This window comes from Cervus canadensis, chromosome 10 (assembly GCF_019320065.1).
Source record: "Cervus canadensis isolate Bull #8, Minnesota chromosome 10, ASM1932006v1, whole genome shotgun sequence".
NCBI classification, from domain to species: Eukaryota; Metazoa; Chordata; class Mammalia; order Artiodactyla; family Cervidae; genus Cervus; species Cervus canadensis.
The window spans coordinates 17,322,007-17,344,443 of record NC_057395.1 but is presented as its reverse complement, the minus strand read 5'-3'; the positions used below and the strand labels follow the sequence as shown (position 1 = coordinate 17,344,443).

The 22,437-nt window shown below is 42.7% G+C and overlaps 1 pseudogene; it reads left to right on the top strand.

The window, feature by feature from the left end:
* The first annotated feature begins 2,544 nt into the window (after window positions 1-2,544).
* On the top strand, window positions 2,545-20,776 carry LOC122448389 (annotated as a pseudogene).
* The last annotated feature ends 1,661 nt before the right edge of the window (window positions 20,777-22,437 follow it).

Sequence of the window (22,437 nt, the reverse complement as noted above, 5' to 3'; positions counted from 1 at the left end):
AAATAAATAAGGACCTACTATATAGCATGGGCTTCCCTGGTGGCTCAGAGGGTAAAGAATCCGCCTGCAATGTGGGAGACCTGGGTTCCATCCCCGGGTTGGGAAGATGCTCTGGAGGAGGGCGCGGCAACCCACTGCAGTGTTCTGGCCTGGAGAATCCCCGCTGACAGAGGAGCCTGGCGGGCTGCAGTCCGCGGGGTCACAGAGAGTCGGATGTGACTGAGCGACCAAGCGCAGCACAGGGGCAGAGCCCAGGGAATGCTACTCAGCTCCGCTGCTGGTCAGTCGCCCAGGCGTGCCCGACGCTGCAGCCCCAGAGCCCACAGCGCGCTGGGCTTCCCTGGCCTTCACTATTCCGGGAGTTTGCACAAACTCATGTCTGCTGAGTCAGAGATGCCACCCAACCATCTCGCCCTCTGTCGTCCCCTTCTCCTCCCGCCCTCAATCTTTCCCAGCATCATCATCTCTTCTCATCAAGTGGTCAAAGTGTTGGAGGTGGCCAATACGCTGTGATGGCCTGTGTATGGGAAAAGAATCTAAGAAGAGTGGGTGTGTGTATGGACATGTAGAACTGAAGTGCTTTGCGTACACCTGAAGCGAACACGCTTTTAATCCACTATACCCCAATATAAAATAAAAATTAACTTTAAAAATGAATCAAGATATGAGAGAAACATACGGAAAGTGGGAATAAAGTCCTCTGTTAGAGGCAAAGAGACTTCTGTTCTCTCTTCAGCTCTATTGTTAACCATCTGGTGTCCCAGAGTGATTTATGTAAACTCTTCAGACTTTGGTTTTCATTTCAGCGGTTTAGATAAGAGTATTTTTGATTAATAAAGGAAAAGTAAAATAATTTTTATTTTTTCTTCTCTCTTGAAACACATCAGAAAAAGAAAAATGACAAACAGAGGGGAAAATATTTTGTCTATTAAGAGAAAAGAGTACCCCAAAGAATCAAAAACATGTGCACTCAAGTTTGCACATGGAAGTCCTTAGAATCATTATTTAAAAAGTGGAAACAATTCAAATGATCATCAGAAGATGAATGGATGAATAAAACAAGATATATTCACACACTGAAGTATTATCTGGCAATAAAAATAAAGTACCGATACGTGCTACAACATGGATGATCCTTGAAAACATTATGCTAACTGAAATAAGTCAGACATAAATTATAGCATATTGTATGACTCCATCTTTATGAAATGCCCAGAATAACATAGAGACAGTATATTATTGGTTTTCAGGGACTATGGGAGGAAGAAATGGGGAACGACTGGTAATAGGTATAAAGTTGTTATTTTTTTTTTGAAATGGTAAATGTTCTGGAATTAGATGGTTACATAACATCATGTATATACAAAAAAATACTGAACTGTAAACTTTAAAAGGGTGAATTTTATGAAGTGAGTTGTATCTCTATTTTTAAAAAGATAAATTCAAAGAAGAGCTACACTCTCAAACCGTAGACTGTGATTATATATTTGCCCCAAACTATGAAATCTGCACAAAGAAAAACATGTGACGAGGAAATAGATTTGATTAGAACCACAGTTTGCCCCCAGAACATTCCTTCCTTATTCTACAATATCAGCTGTCACATAGTTGTCTCTATTCAAAATAATATTAGTTAGGTACCAGCTTACGACTTGTTTTCAGAAAGGAAATCATCTCGGGAGGACCCTCTCCTGTGATCTGTGGACCCCTCACTTCTCTCTTCATTTTGACTGCAGTCAACTTGACTCTTTTCCATGTTTCCCCTACCCATAAGCTTTGTAGGCATCCTCTCCATTACTGAAACCTCCTGAAACTATTCTTTTTCTAATATTCTATTTGGTTGCTGCTGACACATTGATTAATATAGAGAGCTAGTTTGGATAAATTTTCTTATGTCCATTTTATTTATTTATTTTTCTTTTTTTAATTTTATTTTTATTTTTTCCATTTATTTTTATTAGTTGGAGGCTAATTACTTTATAATATTGTAGTGGTTTTTGTCATACATTGACATGAATCAGCCATGAACTTATATCCATTTTAAAAGTGGGATAAGTTATGTGATTCTAGGCTTAAGGGCCATTTTTCTATATTACCTTGCCTCCTAGCCTGGGATTTTTAATTTGGTTCAAGGCTTACAGTTTTGAGGGCCCTGCCTATGACTTTTGATAGAAAATAAAAACCCTCTAATTAATCACTTAGGTTGAAGGGATTTTTTTTTTTCAAAGTAGTCTGGTTAATTTAGAAAACAGCTTGCGATGGATTAAAAGACTGGCTCAATATTATTCTTTAAATATAACTTCCTGATAATAGATTATACCTAGATATTCGAGAAAGGGCATGAACAGGAACAGTTGAGTGAAGGGGAAGAGGAAAGAAGGGGAAGGTCTAGGATTTGAGAGCAGATTTAGGCGATCCTGCAGTGGAAGGCAGAAGGCTGCTGCCCGTGGACCATCTGAAGGCAAAGGCGGCAGGGAAGATGGACAGGAGAAGCAGCGATGGGATGAAAACAAGAAAGGATGCCGAGCAGCTAAGCCTCGCAGCATGCTGCTCCATACTGCCGAGAGCACAGCTTACTGCGAGCACAGGGTGACGAGAAAGGCACCTCGGAGGCACACTTCGGAGCCCACCTGGAAGCCCCAGGTGAGCCGCGGTGCCCATCTCAGTTGCTGCAAATAACGGAAGTTCATGGCTACCAGCTGCTCCTCTAGAGAGTTGCCCAGCATGTATAAGGCCTGCCTTGTCAGGAAAATTTATATCTTCCACCTAAGCAACCACGGACGAACTTAGAGCTAAGGATTATCTGATACAGGGATTCAAATCCGAGATGTGGCTTATACTCCAGAGCTCACCTGTGGGTTTGGGCAGAGGCTAGCTCCTCCCTAAGACTACATCCTTGCTACCCTGTTTTGTCTCCTTCATTACAAGCTTTTTTCTTCCTGAAGAGTGTGCCCTCAGTACTAAGAAATGGAGTCTTTCCTGCCGTATCAGTAAATAAAGGATGTCACACTCATGAGCAATCGCAGCCACCACCAATGCTGAGCTGGTGAGCGCTGAGCGAACACAAGAAGAAAAGAATACCTGCCATCTGATGGCCATCAGACTCTAGCCACTGCTTATGGTGAGCCCGGAGGAGACCCAGAATGTGAAAACACAGGACACTAGCCCCAGGAGGTGAGGTGCATAGCAAAGGAATGATTTCAGTGAGCCCAGACTCTTGAATTTTCCCATACATAGTTGTTTGGTTGCTAAGTCACGTCCGACTCTTTTGCGACCCCATGGACTGTAGCCTGCCAGGCTCTTCTGTCCTGGGATTTCCCAGGCAAGAATACTGGAGTAGGTTACCATTTCCTTCTCCAAGATATCTTCCCAAGTCAGGGATCAAACCGGTGTCTCCTGCATTGGCAGATGAATTCTTTACCACTGAACCACCAGGGAAGATCTCTTCACATTTACAGAAAAGCACTAAATTCCTTAGCTTGATATCTGGTTTTCCTTTAATTAACAACACTCTTTTGACATTCAGACTACCTGCCCTATGTTGTGAAACTTCCATATAACCTGGCTTCCCCCTTGCCTCTTCTAAGCAGTTCTCTTAGGATTACTTGAGATGCTGCCTGCCAGGCTTGAAGTCCTAAAAATTCTTGCTGACTAAGCATAACTCGCCACTTTCAGGTTGCGAATAGTTTTAAGCCTGCAGTGCTTCACATCCACAAGGATCTGTTTCTGGCTCTGCTTTGAGCTTGATCTATATGCACTAGAGTTACAAAGTTCCTGCCTGCTTCCTTCTTCCCCTGTTTTTCAAATATTCCTCAATCCCTTATTGCATGTGAGTCATTGTTTTTAAGTAGCCGAACATCAGGAAGTTGTGGTGAGATTGTTACCGTTCACTTTAATGACTTCTTTAGAACTCTGTCTTGGTCCAGAGATCTTTACACTGAACTTCAAAAGAATCTTTGACTTATCTTTCATCTGGCCAATCAGTTTCACAAGTTAGCAAAAATAGTAGGAAAACATGCTTTCTTCCAGTAGGGTCTTTAAATGAGTAACATATTTACAAAGTTCCCCCAAGATTCTACCACATAGATGTACCAAGTGCACTCTCTAGCTCCATTTAAACAAGAAGTTAATATGAACTCATAAGTTTCAGTTGATTATGTCTATTCCTGCAAGCCAAACCACTGAGGATAAAGGAATAAAACTGAATTAGGTTAGTTAATTAGCTAGTGTTACGAAAAAGTGAACCTTATATGCCACTAAGGTGGCTTACTTATTCACAGTACACTGTAACATAAAAGCTAATAAGAACCTGTTATTTATCATACTTACACAACTTCCTGTTTTGAAGAAAAGAGAGTTTAGGAGTTTATCTTGACATTTCTTTTTAATATCGGTGAGTTACTGAATTAGTAAAACTACAGTGAAGTTTCTTAGGAAAAAAGAGTAGGGTATTCAAAGTGAAACCATGAGCTTTGTTTTTCCACACCTGTCAGGTAAATGAGTAGTTGCCAAAAATCTTCACTACATAAAATCAACAATCAAAATAGGCCAATAGGCAAATTTCTGAGTAGCTCAAACCGCAAAGAGTCAGCCTGCAATGTGGGAGACCTCGGTTCGCTCCCTGGGTCGGGACGATCCCTACAGAAGGGCATGGCAACCCACTCCAGTATTCTTGCCTGGAGAATTCCAAGGACAGAGGAGCCTGGCGGGCTACGTCCTTAGGGTCTCGAAGAGTCAGACGCTCCTGAGCGACTTTCACTTTACTTTCAAAATAGGCCAATAGATGGCGCTATTGCTGTGTGTAATGCTCGGTGAAAGTCAAAGACGAAAACAAAGAACAGGACAAGAGGACAAAAAACGCTTCTGAATTCTCCAACAGAAGGCAATGTTGTTCTTTTCTCTCTTTTGTTCGAACTTCAGCCATCACTCGCATTATCTCATTAGGTTGAAGTGCTCAATTTTTGTGCCCTAAAGAGCAACATTCCCCAAGAAAAAGAAATGCAAAAAGGCAAAACAGCTGTCTGAGGAGGCCTTACAAATAGCTGAGAAAAGAAGAGAAGCTAAAGGAAAAGGAGAAGAGGAAAGATATTCCCATTTGAATGCAGAGTTCCAAAGAACAGCAAGGAGAAATAGGGAAGCCTTCCTCAGTGATCAATGCAAAAAAGTACAGGAAAACAATAGAATGGGAAAGACTAGAGATCACCTCAAGAAAATTAGAGATACCAAAGGAACACTTCATGCAAAGATGGGCACAATAAAGGGCAGAAATGGTATGGATCTAACAGAAGCAGAAGATATAAAAAAGAGGTGGCAAGAATACACAGAAGAACTATACAAAAAAGATCTTCATAACCCAGATAATCACGATGGTGTGATCACTCACCTAGAGCCAGACATCGTGGAGTCCAAAGTCAAGTAGACCTTAGGAAGCGTCACTATTAACAAAGCTAGTGGAGGTGATGGAATTCCAGTTGAGCTATTTCAAATCCTGAAAGATGATGCTGTGAAAGTGCTGCACTCAATATGCCCGCAAATTTGGAAAACTCAGCAGTGGCCACAGGACTGGAAAAGGTCAGTTTTCATTCCAATCCCAAAGAAAGGCAATGCCAAAAAATATTCTAACTACCACACAGTTGCACTCATCTCAAACACCAGCTAAGTATTGCTCAAAATTCTCCAAACCAGGCTTCAACAGTATATGAACCATGAACTTCCAGATATTCAAGTTGGATTTTGAAAAGGCAGAGGAACAAGAGATCAAATTGCCAACATCAGTTGAATCATAGAAAAAGCAAGAGAATTCCAGAAAAATATCTACTTCTGCTTTATTCACTACGCCAAAGCCTTTGACAGTGTGGATCACAACAAACTGAAAATTTTTTCAAGAGATGGGAATATCAGACCACCTTACCTGCCTCCTGAGAAATCTGTATGCAGGTCAAGGAGCAGCAGTTAGAACTGGACATGGAACAAAGGACTGGCTCCAAATTGGGAAAGGAGTACATCAAGTCTGTATATTGTCACCCTGCTTATTTAACTTATACACAGAATACATCATGAGAAACGCTGGGCTGGAGGAAGCACAAACTGTAATCAAGATTGCCAGAAGAAATATCAATAACCTCAGATATGCAGATGACACCACCCTTATGGCAGAAAACGAAGAACTAAAGAGCCTCTTGATGAAAGTGAAAGAGAAGAGTGAAAACTCTGGCTTAAAACTCAACATTCAAAAACATAGGATCATGGCATCTGGTCCCATCACTTCATGGCAAATAGATGGGGAAACAACAGAAATAGTGAGAGACTTTATTTTCTTGAGTTTCAAAATCACTGCAGATGATGACTGCAGCCATGAAATTAAAAGACCCTTGCTCCTTGGATGAAAAGCTATGACCAAACTAGACAGTATATTTAAAAAGCAGAGACATTACTTTGCTGACAAAAGTCCGTCTAGTCAAAACCATGGCTTTTCCAGTAGTCATGTATGGATGTGAGAGTTGGACCTTAAAGAAATCTGAGTGCCGAAAAATTGATTGTTTTTGAACTGTGGTGTTGGAGAAGACTCTTTAGAGTCCCTTGGACTACAAGGAGATCAAACTAGTCAATCCTAAAGAAACCAGTCCTGATTATTCATTGGAAGGACTGTTGCTGAAGCTGAAACTCCAATGCTTTGGCCACCCAATGCGAAGAACTGACTCATTGTAAAAGACTGTAATGCTGGAAAAGATTGAAGGCAGGAGGAGAAGGGGATGACAGGATGAGATGGTTAGATGGCATCACAGACTTGATGGACATGAGTTTGAGCAAGCTCTGGGAGTTGGTTTTGGTCAGGGAAGCCTGGCGTGCTGAAGTCCATGAGGTCGCAGAGTCAGACATGACTGAGTGACTCAAATGGCAACAAGTCATTTTCATACGAATGTTGCAAGGAGCGGTTCTATATGATAGATATCTTATATATCTTACCAGTTTGTCCATGGTTGCTTGAAAAGATGTCCTAACCCACAAGCAGAAGGGTAAATACTCTCTAGGATAAAGGTCTTTAAAAACAGGGCTGTGGAAATCTCAGAGTGCATCTGATTTCTACCACTTTGGGTAGAATCATTCTACAGTTATTTTTTGGAAAATAAATTAGAATGAAATAGCTATTCAATTTCCTAAAGTAAAATGAAGACAATTTTCAGTAAAATGAAATTCTAAATAATTTTTAAAAGGTGCATTGGCCATGCTAAAGGAAAGGGGAGCAATATGGATAAAGAGCATAGAATCTTGAAAGCATTGTTTTGTACATGGAGAATGGATTTTTTTCTCTGTAATGAGATTTATCATTTTAGAGTTTGCTTTGTAAAATCAGGCTTCATGGTTTGAAGAGATCCAGGTGTGGAAAGAAAGTCACCTTGGGATGAGAATTTGACAAAAATAATCAACCAAATTGTGGAGATTTTACCACATTTGACATACATTTTAAGGCTGATTTGTGGAGACAAATTGTTTCTGACTCCAATGGTCTCATAAGAAAATTTGTTCTTACCAAATGAATCCATGAAGCTGCCTAAATTACTGCTACCCCGCAAAGACTCACAATCAAAGAAAAGTAAGTTGTGTTGTACAACCAAGTGAGAAATAAGAGACAAGAAAAGTAATACTTCATCAAGTTTACAAAGTTCTTTCCAGGCCCTTGATAATCTTGGAAATCTTCAGAAATAGGCAAGATAGCCAATTATGATTATGTTAATTGAGTACCTAAGTCATTTTTCCATCATTTTACCTCTGCTGCCTCATTTGCAATACTTATATGAAGTTGGTCCATTATTGCCCTCCAGTCCCAACAGAAGGCATTGAAGTACAGAAAAGTTAAGTAACTTCCCAAGAACCTACAGCCAGAAAGTGGCTTACTTGCAATGAACACCCAGGCAGGTTAAAAGATTCATGCAGGCATTTTTAGAGATAAAAAAGGGCATTAAAGTTTATATCATAAGCTATTAAAGGTGGAGTTAAATTCAGACCAAAGGTCTTAATGATTTGTGACTTGAATGACATTCTGTTTTGATTTGTATGATCCCAGACTTGGTAGAATGACAGTCCCCTTAACTCTAAATGTCATGTAGACTGCATCAGTCTAGTTGGCCTCCCACAGATAATTCTCTTCACTAGGCTCGTATGCTGTTTGGAATTTTTTACCCATGCTCATCTCTCCAGGCCCCACCATAAACTGAGGCAGTCTACTCTTCAGACTTACCCTCTTCCCTGAGAAGTCCTTTGTGGATTTCTTAGTGCTGTTATCAGTGATGAAACAGAAAGAGCTAGATCTCCCAACTTTAGGACTCCAGACCTGTCTACAACCTGGTAAGAGAGAGGGAGATACCAGATCCCTTCAAGCACAGGCATTTTGCATCCCTGAATGCAGTGTGCCCAGTGTTCTCCAAAGGATACACAAGGGGGATGGACTTCCCAGGTGGCTCAATGGTAAAGTGTCTGCCTGTGAATACAGAAGCTGAAGGAGACACAAGTTTGATCCCTGATTCGGGAAGATCCCCTGGAGGAGGAAATGGCAGCCCATTCCAGTATTCTTGTCTGGGAAATCCTGTGGACAGAAGAACCTGGTGGGCTACAGTCCACGGGGTCACACAGAGTCTGACACAACTGAGCATGCACACACACGCACGAGGAGGAGTGCAGAGATTTTGAGAAATGAGATTATCACTCTCATCAGCCAAAGAAAGTGACTTTGCTGTTCTTTTTTTAGTTTATTCATGCTCAGACAGTACTTGCAGCTTCTATAAAAGATGCTGATTGTGTCAGCGAGCATAGGCTAAGTTATGCTACAGTAACAAAAGACACGCTTTACCCCTAAATCCTAGTAGCTTACAACAAGAGAATTTTCTTTCTTGCTCATTCTACCCATCAATCATGGGTTGGCTTTGGCTGTTCCATCCAGAACCCACTCAGGCCAAAGGAGCAGCTTCCATCTGGGACCTAACATGGGGAAAGGATGAGGGTGAAACCACACAATCGTTCTTGAAGCTTCTGCTCAGAGATGGCATCTGGCATTTCTGAGCACATTTCGTTGGCCAAAGCAAGTCACATGGTCAAGCCAGATGGCAGCGGGACTGGACAATTTCCCCCCCTTAGAGAGTGGTGCTTTGAGGGCGGGGTGGTGAGGGAGAATGCTGCCAGAGCCTCCAGCTTGCACATGAGCTTGCTCTGCTGTGCTGTGCTTAGTCGTTCAGTCACGTCCAACTCTTTGTGACCCCATGACCTGCCAGGCTCCTTTGTCCATGTGGATTCTCCAGGAAAGAATACTGGAGTGGATTGCCATGCCCTCCTCCAGGGTATCTTCTCAACCCAGAAATCAAACCCAGGATGGATCACCTAATATTGGGAACAATAAAACAATCCTTAGACGTATTGCATTATATTATATTGGGCTTAGAGGGGCTCCTATCTGGATAAATTAATAGGGTGAAAGTGGGCACATGCTCCATTAGCCTCAATTTAACATCATACAAGAAATAGGGAAGAAGTCCAGGCGTCTAAGTTCATCTCAACCTTTCCCAGAAGGGGCACATTGGAAAAAATTTATTTCAGGCTGTGGTAGTTAATGTGAGAGGGTCAGCGGGGAGCTGCTGAACCTGGAGGAGAATTCCTCCTCCATCAGCAGCTGCACAACATGGGCCAGGTCATGTGGCTTCTTATCTTGTAACATTGGCAAAAGCCCAGGCCTCGATCTTAATTCACTGCATTGCAGTTCTTTCCAAGTACTTTTCCAGGGCTTTATGAAGATTGATGGAGTGCCAGGAAGCCATTGGGTTGAAAGTCCAGATGTACATAAATCAAGTCATAGCATCATTTAATTCAGAATGCTTCAGCCCAAGTCATTACCGAGTAGCAGTGCAGAGATTTATAGGAAGTCTTATAAGATTTGATGATCTGAAAGGTAGAGATATTAAGTGTCTGATTTAGCTCTAGAAGATGCTGCAGCGGTTTTAAATCAACTGAAGCCTTTATTGCAGCTGGTTTAAAATGTGTCTTAAATAACTGGAAATGTATCTTAAGAACATCTTGGAATGAAGGTTGAATGTGATTTTTGACCATCAAAACTAAGATCTTATTAGCATAAGGAAAGAACCTATCGATCAATAAAAATGCATGTCAGCAAGCCTTTTTATATGTTAAAGCACTGTTCTCTGCTCTAACTCATTCTAGATCTAATGATTTTTACATAAATCTTCTCTAGGATAAGACTCCAAGATCTTTGTGTCTGATGACAAGAATTCTTCTGATCCTTTTAATCTTGAGCCAGAAATCACCTACATTTAAAATCATCTCAGTTTTTACACTGGGGGATGTGAAAGGCCACAATCCCAATTGCCCTCACACTCACCAGGCATGCGGAGTTTTAAGCCTGCAGACCTGGTGAGGTTTGCTATAACCTTCTCTGAGCCCAGCCCTTTCCATATTCCTTCTTTTATTTGAATCTCTTGATGTTCTCTAATGCCTTAATCTCACATTTTCCTTTTTCTATCAAAATGTATTACTTAAATTATTTTTGTAAAAGTTTACTAACAGATTGCAATATCTCAAAGACTGAGGAAATTTAATCTGTTAGCATATGCCAGGGTATGCAAATACAATAGCCAAAGAAATGATGGTCTAATGAGAAATTAAAGACAACTAAAAATGAAAGTGGAATATATTTCTCTCTTTGTAAAATCACACTATGGAGAAAATTTAAAGACAGTGATTCAAAAGGGCAATTTTGAATCAATCTACATTTCGGCCCACCCTTTGGAAAAATTTATGAACAATTTTGATGGAACAAATTCTTAATGGAATGGAGAAGTTTCCTCCTCAAAGTGACCTCTGAAAACATATTCTCCATCATAAAGAAAAGACTGAACTGATAATATTATTTTCAATTAATACTAAAATTGATTTTACATAATTATGTATCTAAGAAATTTTGAATATACATTTTATTAAATACTGTTTGTAAATTTAATATTACTAAATTTTCTTTAATTGCAATTGTTAGATAGGTAGAATAGAAAAAAGAATTCCAGAATGGGGGTGGCCAAAAGACAAGCAAGGAAAAACCTGAGAAAATAGAACAAAGGAAGGTCTGAGGACTGGAGTGAGGACATCAAACAGTGAGGTAAAACAAACAGTACTCCTCGCTAGCCCAATTTACATAGGGCAGGCCCAGGGGGAGGAGAAAAGACAAATAAAAAGAGGAGCCAAAATTGGGCTGGGGCGTCTCTTCTCTTCCTGTCTTTGGGTCGGCATTCCCTCACGCCTTGAGGATGTATTTTCCTTTACTTTCTAAATAAAATTGAGCTGTAACACTGGTCCATCCGAGGGCCGTAACGCTGGTCCACTGCTTCAACTTTTTGTTGTAACGAGACAGAACTGAGGAAATTGCAAACTCCCCCAACATCTATGGTACTGTTCCTCGAATTTAACCTGGCTCAAACAACCTCAGCTCAGGCCCCATAAGGAGGAGGCCAAGCACAGCAGGAGCCCGACTTGGTGAAAACTTCCGAGGTAGAAGCTAAACCCAAGGAAACCCAGCGCAGGGGAAGTGAGAAGAAGCCCAGCAGACTGGAAACCAGGACAGCAAAAAACAAGCTCGCAGAAAGCTCACAGGGCTCCGTCTCAGATTCCAGAAGACCTCCGGGTAAGGTGGGAGGTCCTCGCTCCTATGGCTGGAAGGACACGTGCCCAGCAAAATCTTAATTCCTTTACAGTCTCTTGTTTCTTATTTCCCTGAACCCCCCACAAACAGGCGAGCAGTGGGCGCAAATGAGGGACTCTGGCAGGGGCTCCTCCTCAGCGTTCCCCAAAGGTTCCACTATCTACTGGGCCCCAGTAGCTTTGCCCAGGCGGGTGGGGGTTCTTCTGTCCTGAATCTTCTTTGTGCCAAGGATCAGGCCAATGAAAACTGTGAGCACAGGTCAGGTATGTAGCTGGTTTTCCATCAGGTTATGAAGGGGATTCCTTAGCATGTTTTTCCCACTGCTTTTTCCTCCTGTCCTTCAGGTTCTCTCTCCTGGGACTTGAGCCTGGCCAAAACCCATGGTGCCTGGCTTCAGGACCTAATGAAGCTCAGGCTCTGATGTCTCATTGCAAAACTTCAGTTAGAAACACAGGGATAGGTAAGAGGGGGATTTGTTCAGATTCAGAGAGAAGGGCACTCTGCAGGGTGTGGGCGATCACAGAGGAGAGTGCAAGGGCCATGGAACGTGGTGCAGTAAGTTTTGGAGCTGGGTGACTTCATATGCTAATGAGTGGGAGGATCATCCCAACCATTGGGGAACCACCCACTCCTCTGTCTTTTGACAGGGCCTTGGAACTGTCCTGCTGGCACCTCTGGGTGTGTCATTTAGCTTTCAGGTTGGGGATCAAGGTTTAGTTGAATTTGACTTGTCATTTTGGACCCACTTGATCTTAATCAGTTTCTGTTATACCCTTGGGCTGTGTCATTCTTTCAAAAGTTGTACCCTGCCCCCCTTCCCTCCTGTTTCATGCTCTTTTCCTGAGCCCCATCCAGGCCCACAACGTCACCTCTACAATCTTCTGGAGGGACAACCAGAAAATAGCTGGCCCTTGGGAGGGAAATACTGTATAATATCCAATCTCTCTAGATATTCAGGCCTTCATCTTCCATGTTTCCTGCAACATATGCAACAACAGCATCTCTCAGTGAACCCACTAGGGTGGGTGACAGGCACACAATGCCTGCTAGAAGTCCATCTGCTGGCATCCCTTCAAAGGCAATTGGGCTTCCAGGGATAATGTTTGCCACTTTGGGAGTTAGCCCTGCAGGCCATTTGGGCCCAAACCCTTACCACCCTTCTCGTAAGTTACAAACACACCCCTGGATCAAATCTCTACTCCACTTTATGGACCATCTGGTCTGTTGTCTCTTATCAATTTGTTCTTAAGCCACTTACTAACTCCTACAACCAGGACCCTGCCCCCTTGTAGACAACATTGCTGCACCCCGCCTGTTATTAAAACACTTTAATGCCCCTAACAGGGGCAGATAACCCACTCCGTTGTCATTACTTCTGCTATTACCTAACTATTACTTCTGCTATTACTACCTGGGTCTGTGACAATGCCATGTTTACCATTGGAGACACCCTAATCTGCTCTTATGGAGGACTAAGGGAGGGAATTAGTGATTTACATTCCCTTAGAGCATTAAGAGGATTAAGGCATGGCTGCTTCACCAGGTTCCCAGCCTCAGGGCACAGGCTTGGATTGCTTTACATCATGATATCTATTCCCATGTGCACTGAACAAATTGGCAATGAGTTAAAATTACAACCCCTTAATCCTACCCAGCACTGATTATGCTGGTGATCTTGGGGACACCCAACTTCAGTCCGGGGTTCTAGGAGGTTGACCTGCCTCAACCTGCCTAGGGATCTGGTCCTCAAAATGTTGTCATGCCTCAACCTGCTCGGGGACCTGCCAGTCCAGGGGCCCCAGGAGGTCGACATGCCTCAACCTGCCCAGGGACCCAATTCTCAGGAGCCTGACCTGCCATGACCTGCCTGGGGATTCTATCTCCAGGAGGCTGTCACGCCTCAGCCTGCCTGGGGATCTGCACCCTGACCCAGGGATGCCTGGCTCTCAGGTTGCAACAGTAAGGATAAGCTTCAAAAAGACTCACCCCTAAGGAAGTCCACCCATGGAAATTGAAGGAGTCCTGTTAGTTTTTTTTCCTCTGTGTCATCACTGTCTTTCAGATGGGAAGTAGTCAATCCACTTCCTGACAAACGCCCTTGAGATGCATCCTGGATAACTGGAAGCTGTTCAATCCTCTAACTCTAAGAAGTTGCTTAAAATTCCTTTGTGCCACTGCGTGGCTATGGTATCCTCTGGGACACAAGGAACACTGACCTGAGGATGGGAGTTTAAATCACAATACCATCCTGCAGCTAGACTTATTCTGCAAAAGACAAAGGAAATGGACAGAAATCCCCTATGTCCACATTTTCTTCTGACTAAGAGATATGAAGGAACTCTGTCTTAAGTATGAGATTGTTGTATGCCCTAAAAATGGGCCTACTAGGCACAGACAACCAAGAGAAGGAACCCCACCCCCACCCCCATGAAGGCTCACCTCCCAAGGCTCTCTAGTTGCCTGGTGCTCCTTCCTTGTATCCAAATGTGCCCCCATATCCGGGAGCACTCCCTCGACAAAAACCAACTTGAGTATGTCCCTTAGTCAAAACTGGAGGAGAATTTGGACCAACCCGGGTCCGTAAGCCCTTCTGCCTGTTAGAACGAAGATCAAACATGACCTGGGAAGCTATGCAGATGATCCAGGCAAATATATAGATACATTTCAACACATTACCTTGGCCTTTGACTTGACATGGAAGACATCATGACCATATTTAGTCTAATTTTAACTGACCCTGAGCATACTAGGGTCTTAAAGGAAGCCCGAAGTTATGCTATGGGGCTTAACATGTCAAGTGATAAATGCCCAGTAGGAGAAACTGCAGTCCCCTCCTCAGATCCTAATTGGAATTATAATGACCCTGAGCACATCTGGGAAAGGGATCATTTTCTGATCTGTGTGAAGGCAGGCCTGAAAGCAGCCCAGCAAAAAGTGACCAGCTATGCCCAGGTCTCAGCAATAACTCAGGAGCCCAACGAGAACCCCATTACCTTTCTGGAAAGGCTAAAAGAGGCCCTCCAAAAGTTTAACAATCTGGACTTAGACTCTTATGAGGGACAGGTGATTTTAAAGGACAAATTCCTGTCCCAATGTGCATTAGACATCAGGATAAAGTTACAACAGCTACAGCAAGCAGGACCCTGCTGCCTCTTTAGGTGAGATGGTCCAGGCAGCCACCGATACCTTTTATAACAGAACAGGAGAGGGAGCCCAAGGCCCAGGAAAGGGAGAAAAGGAAAAAGACAAGGCTTGCCCAGATGCTGGCCGCCTTCCAGAGAAGCCCTATGTCACATCCTGAGTCCTTGAAGGACAAGGCAGGAGGTAAATGCCTAATCTGTTGATAGGTGAGGCATTGAGCCAAAGACTGTCCAAACCGTGACAAGTCTCCTAAAACGGCTTGCTACAAATACCATCAGTTGGGACGTTCAGCGGCACTCTGCCCTTGGGACCCAAGAGCCTCAAGGTCAAGCGCGAAGCCTTCCCTCACGATGGTTCAACAGGACTGAAGCAGCCCACTCCAGCCAGCCTACCTGTCACAGATAACCATCACGGGGCTGGAGCCAAGGGTGCAACTGGATTTGTTAGGTAAGTCCGAGAATTTCTTGGTTGACACAGGGGCTACCTGCTCTGTCCTGACCTCCTACTCCGGAGCTTTCTTCTCCTGAACCTGTACCATTTTGGGTGCTACAGGAAAAAAAATTACTAAAAGATTCACCCAAGCACCTTTGTTGCAGGGATGGACAAATAATTTCCTACCAGTTTCTTGTGGTCCCTGAGTATCCTGCTCCTTTATTTGGAAGAGACACATTCGCTAAACTGGAGACCACCCTTGTGATGGGAAGCTTTTCATCCCCTAGATCCCTATAGCTTCAGGTTACTGCTGAAGAACCCATTACACCTTCTCCAATAGAGAGGGACCAAAACCTATGGGAAGACAAAATTAATCCCCAGGTGTGGGACCAGGGGATTCCTGGACGAGCCCACCAGGCTGAACCGGTCATCATTGTCCTCCAAGATCCCACTCAGTTTCCTAACCAGGAACAGTATCTCCTCAGAAGAGAAGCCTGGGAAGGACTACAGCCTCTAATAAATAAATTCCTTGCCTGTGAGCTATTCACCAATTCACCACCAATTCACCGTGTAACACCCTGATCCTCCTTGTAAAGAAAAAGGATGGAACCTGGCGAATGGTTCAAGATCTTTGGATCATAAATGGAGCTGTAGTCCCCCTCCATCCCACAGTACCCAATCCCTATGTAATCTTGGGAGAAAACCCACCCAGTGCCAAGAGGTTTACTGTCTTGGATCTTAAAGATGCATTCTTTGCATACCATTGACTAAAGAATCCCAATATCTTTTTGCCTTCAATTGGGAAACTCCAGGAGAAAAACACCAAAAGATGACTTGGACAGTATTACCTCCGGGGTTCAGAGATAGACCCACCTGTTTGGGCATGCTCTTAGCCAAAATCTCCTAGATATGGACCTGGGCCACAATGGGAAAATATTACAATATGTAGATGATCTACTAATCTGCTCTCCAGATGACAAAATTGCCCAACAACATGCAATTCAGGTTCTAAACTTTTTGGCAGAGAGGTGATATAAAGTCTCCTGTACTAAGGCACAGACAAACGTCACTTACCTGGGCGTTCAGATTACACACGGATCCAGGAAGCTGTCCTCTGATTGAGTACAAGGAATCCTCCAGTTGCCCTCCCCCACAACTTGAAAATAATTGCGAGCTTTCCTGGGGCTAACTGGGTATTGTAGAATCTGGATACCCAACTATGGTCTAATTGTCCTGCCTGTCTATGAAAGCTTGAAGGGAAGGGATGATTCAATTCCATTAATGTGGGGAACTCCTCAAAAGAAGGCAGAGGCTCCACTAAAACAAACCTTAACTCAAGCACCTGTTTGAGGTTGCTAGACCCAGAAAAAGCATTCCAACTTTATGTCCATGAAATAGAAAGAATAGCTTTGGGAGTGTTAACTCAAAGGTTGGGAACTGAGTCCCAGCCTGTAGCTTAATTATACAAGAGGTTCAAACCAACCATCCAAGGCTGGCTTCCCTGCCTTCAAAATCTTGCAGCTATCGCAGTCCTGATAGAAGATGCTTTAAAACTCTCTTTTGGGGGCAAACTATTTTTACCAGCCACGAAGTGAAACAACTCCTAAATGGGAGAGGCCATTTATGTATGTCTGATCAAAGAATCCTCAAATATCAAGTGCTGATGGAAAATCCAGGTCTAACTCTATCCCCTTGTGAGGTTCTTAACCCTGCCACCCTTCTGCCTACCCCCGAGGGCTCTCTCCCCTTTCACTCTTGCCTAGAAACCTTGGACCACTGGACAAAACCTTGAGAGGGATTGTTGGAAGATCCTCTGAACAATCTTAAGGAAATCTGGTACACTGATGGAAGCAGATTTGTCTTGGGTGGGAAAAGAAGAGCAGGATATGCAGTTCTCTCCAATTTTGAGACCATAGAGGCTAAGCCATTGCCATCAGGTACTCCAGGCCAATTAGCTTAGCTCATAGCCCTGACTCAACCTTTAGAGCTGGGAAAAGGAAAAAGAGTAGCCATGTACACTGACTCCAAGTATGCCTTTCTGGTGCTACCTGCACATGCTGCTATTTGGAAAGAAAGAGGTCACTTGACCACCTGAGGGTCCCCAACCAAATATGGTGATCAAATCCTTAGGCTCTTGGAGGCAGTCCACCTGCCCGCTGAGATTTCAGTCTCTCACTGTAAAGGACACCAAAAAGGGAGCACTGAAGTGACACGAGGGAACCAAGCAGCTGACCAGGCAGCTAAGAGAGCAGCGTTACAGAACCATGACCTAACAGGGATTGCCACCTTAGTTCCACAGACTAATTTGCCAGAAACTCTTTCGTATACTGAAGGTGAGACTCTTAAAGCTAAAAGTGAGGGCTTTCAAGAAGATCATATGGAGTGGTTCCATAAAGTGGGGCTCCTTTTTCTGCCTGGGAACCTCCAATGGAAGTTGGTTAGCTCTTTACATGCCACCACTCATTTAGGGGAAAAGGTCCTCCAAAGATTACTAGAAAGATCCTTCAGAGAAACAAGCCTCCAAATGACTATAAGGCAAGTGGTCTCCTCTTGTCCCACTTGCCAATTAAACAGCCCCCAAGGAGCTCGAAGACCCCAGCTGACCCAGCCCCTCCAACAACATGGGACCTACCCAGGAGAGGACTGGTGGATGGACTTCACCCAGCTGCCAGTTTCTCAAGGGTATAAATACCTATTAATCATGATAGATACATTCGCAGGATGGATTAAAGGCTTTCCCACCCGGACTGAGAAGGCTGAGGAGGTGGTAAAAACAACAACAACAAAAAAAAAAATTGCTCCATGAAATCATTCCAAGATTTGGTCTGCCCAGGCCATTACAAGGTGACAATGGGGCATCATTTAATTCTAAGGTCACCCAATAGGTCTCTAAAGCATTGGGCATTACTTATCTCCATTGTGCTTAGAGGTCTCAGTCTTCAGGAAAAGTAGAAAGAGCCAACCAATTCTGAAAATCAGTGATAAATACGATAACCCAGGAGACCTCCCTGGGATGGAAAAAGGCTTCGCCAATAGCTCTCCTCCTCACCCATATTGCCCCTAAGGAACAGGTTGGCCTTAGTCCTTACGAGATGCTATATGGGAGACCTTTTGTTTATGTCAATGACTCCTTCCTAGATCTAGAGGCTCAGACCCTCTGGTCTTATACCATGGCCATTAGGCAATTCCAACAGGATATAGGCTTGTGGAGTGTAAACCAGGACCCAAAAGATTCTAAAGAGTCACCACTATATGCTCTGGGGACTCAAGTCCTAATTAAAGTCTGGAAAGATGGATCCCCAAAAGCTCAACTCCAGCCCACATGGAAGGGCCTCTACCCTGTAATACTTTCCACCCCCACAGCAGTCAAGGTACCAGGACATGACTCCTGGATTCACTGCTCACAAGTCAAGCCATGGAAGAAAACAGAAGAGGACACTCAGTATACTTGGGAGCCCCTGGGAGATCTCAGATACCTTTTCAGAATGACAAATGAGTGCCATTCTAATTAACACCCCAAAAATTAAGTTTCTAGGGATAAGATTTCTCAGAACAGCTCTAAAGAGCCAACACAGCTTGGCAGGGGTTGTACTCCAAAACAGACAGGAGATAGATCTCCTGATCTGTGAACAAGATGAGCCATCTTGAATAAGACGTATTGTTTCTGGATAAATACCTCCAGCTAACTTAAAGGAAGTCTCACAGTCATCAAGAAAAACATTCAGACCCTACAGGATCTCAAAGAATGATCTGGAGAGTTCTCCAGGTGGCCACAGTCTCTCTTTGGGGGATCCTCCTGGCAATGGGGAATTTGGAATTGGCTAATGCCCCTACTAATCTCTGTTATCACCATATTGATGCTGCTTATGGCTGCTCCATGCATTATCAATTGTCTAAACCATTTTGTCTCTCACCAGGTCAACAAGCTACACCAGGCAGTGCCAGTTCAACATGGATATATAAAACTACAGCTAACCATGGAAAATATCACTCACCCTTAGATGGACACTGCTATAAGGACTCCGAGGCCTGAGACTAGCAAGCGGGGGAGGCCCAATGCCCCTCACTGTCCCAGTTCAGCAGGAAGTAGACAGAAAGACCTCTATGCCCTTATTCCCAAAGAATTGGGCCTCACATCTCTTAAGGGGGGAACGTTAGGTAGCTAGAGTAGGAAAAAGGAGTCCAGAACGGTGATGGCCAAAAGACAAGCAAGGGAAAAGCCTGCGAAAATAGAACAAAAGAAGGTCCTAGGACTGGAGTGAGGACCTTAAACAGTGAGGTAAAACAAACAGCACTCCTCGCTAGCCAGATTTACATACGGTAGGCCCAGGGGGAGGAGAAAAGACATATAAAAAGAGGAGCCAAAATTGGGCTGGGGGCAGTCTCTTCTCTTCATGTCTTTTGGGTCAGCATTCCCTCATGCCTTGAGGATGTATTTTCCTTTACATTCTAAATAAAATTGAGCTGTAACACAGAGCTGTAACACTGGTCCATCCGAGGGCCATAACACTGGCCCACTGCTTCAAATTTTTGTTGCGATGAGACAGAACTGAGGAAATTACAAACTCCCCAGACAAAATTATAATAGAAAATCCACATTCTTCCCCTGATGTTACTTCTCTAGAACTCTGCAAAACTGGGGTGTTGAATTTTCAAGATGATATTTAAAGATATTCAGTTCTGAAGCTCCTTGTTGGTTCTTTAAGTTAAGGACAAGTTTCTTTAGTAATGTGACCCATTACAAGCAAGTCTCTATCTTTGCTAAACTGGAGAATGTGTGTATTACTTAAGCATAAAGCTAACTGTATTTGAATTAGCCATGACAATGCCACCATCTACTAATTATGTTAGGTTATTACTTAATATAATCTATAGGAAACTATCCAGTGATCCCTAAAAGTGAGTTTTAAACTGAACTGTGCCCTATGGATCAATATGATTCATTTTTCAATCTTAACCTCCCTTCCCAATTACAATTACCTACTGCCCCTTTCCTTCTTTTCTTATATATTGAAAGCTGTATCATTTCCATGTTTTAATCTGCTTCACTCACCTCACTTTGTCCTTTTGATTTCTGTCTCTCAAACACCCACCTAATCCTTTCTTTAAAAATGTACCAGAGTCTGGGCGGGAGTAGTGGCCGCAGCCAGGCTACTCAGCTCCGGGTGCAGCCCTCAGGCGCCCGGCTCTGCCTGCCCGCCGCCATGGTGCCCAGGAGAAGGTCAGCTCCGCCGAGGGGCGGGCGAAGGAGGAGCCCAAGGTGAGGTCGGGGAGGCTGTCGGCAAACCGGCTCCTGCAAGAGTGGAAACGAAGCCAAAAAAAGGCGGTGGGAAAGGGTGAATCTTCAGACAAAAAAGTGCAAACAAAAGGAAAAAGAGGAGCAGAGGGACAACAGGCGGAAGTGGACAACCAAGAAACTAAAGAGGCTCACCTGCAGAAAATGGAGAGACTAAAAATGAGGAGAGCCCAGCCTCTGATGAAGAAGAGAAAGAAGCCAAGTCTGATTGATACCACACACCCAGTCCTGCCAGTGGTCCCTGTTTCCCGTCTTGTACAATCCAGAGGAACATTTCTCAACTATTTTGTAAATGCAAGTTTTTTGGTAGCTCTAAAAACATTTTTAAAAAGGAGGGAATCCCAACTCATCCCATTTTTTAAGTGTAAATGCTTTTTATTGAGAGGTGAAATGACTTGCTGGTTGTTTATTTTTTTTGGTACAACCAGAAAATAGTGGGATATTGGATACAGGAGGCTTTGATTGTCTTGGGTGTCAGCTTAACATTCCATAGGTGGGGGGTAGTTTTTATATCCTATGATATAAAAGCATACTAAATGGCAATTTGGAGTCAGTTGTGCATTTAATGTCTTGAACATTTTAAATTACTTCTCTTCCCATATTGTTTTGCTAGAATTATTTCCTACAGCAAACCACTTTTTGATCTTGGCTCTCCTGGTCAGAATTTTGTGCACTCTGTAACATCTTTGGTCACGGTAGTCCAGTTTTCCTAGTAACTTGGTTAATATGCTGTGAACAATTGACAGTTTGAGTATGTAGTGTAAATCATATTAAATTGTGAATCAGTGTGACTCATGATGTAACAGCATATCAATATTTGAAGATACTGGTACTTGCTATCCTCTTAAGGAAAGTTTGCTCCAAATTTTAAGCTGGAAAGTCACTGTTAAGAATGTTAAGAATCACAGCTACATGATTTTTTAGATTTCTGGTACATATGTGAACAATTGTGTACAAATTGAAATGTCTGTGTAGTGATCCTCAAAACAACCAATAAAATCTCAATTATAAAAGAAAAAAAAACTGTATCATAATCTATTTGTTGCACCTTATCTTTTATTTGTGTTTAATTAAATGTTCATTTAAAGAATAGTAGATTAACTTCATATTAAAAATTCAGACTATACAAAAGGCAGAAATAAAAACATGAAGCCTTTCCCTCCACACTTGTCCTACTTTCCAGAGGGAACTATTCTTAACATTTTTTGGTTTTGGTTCTCTTGGTTTTTAGCTCTAAAATTCTAGATGAGTGTTGTCCAATAGAAATGTAATGTGAACCACATTAACAAGTCTAGCCGCCATATTTTTTAAAGTAAAAAGAATTAGATAAAATAATTTTAATGACATATTTTACTTACTCCCATAACTCAAAATATTATTTCACATGTAGTCAATATAAAAAATATGAATGAGATATTTAAATTTTTTTCATGTTAATTTCCTACTTAGAGAATGTATCAATTCAGACTGGCAACACTTTAGATGTTCATTAGCTGCATATGACAAGTGGCCACTGTATTGGACAGCATAGGTCTAAGTTATATACTTTAAATCTAGCTTGTTATTTATAAGCACTTTAAAACAGTATCTTTGACTTACTACCATGAAAATCGAGAATTTAACACCTTTTACTATCCATTCTATCTTATTATTACAAGCCCTATTAAATTTGTATTTTTAGCTTTTCCATTGATCATCTTTATTATTTTGAAAACTATACCTAATATTTATTTCTTACACAACTATTAGACAGTATCCTTTGAGTTCCATATGCAAGATGTGGAAATCAATACTTCTGCCCTTTGTATAGTCTGAGTTTGTTGACAATTTAAAAGCTGGAAAAAGTTAGGAAGCATACTGAGAGAGATGGAAA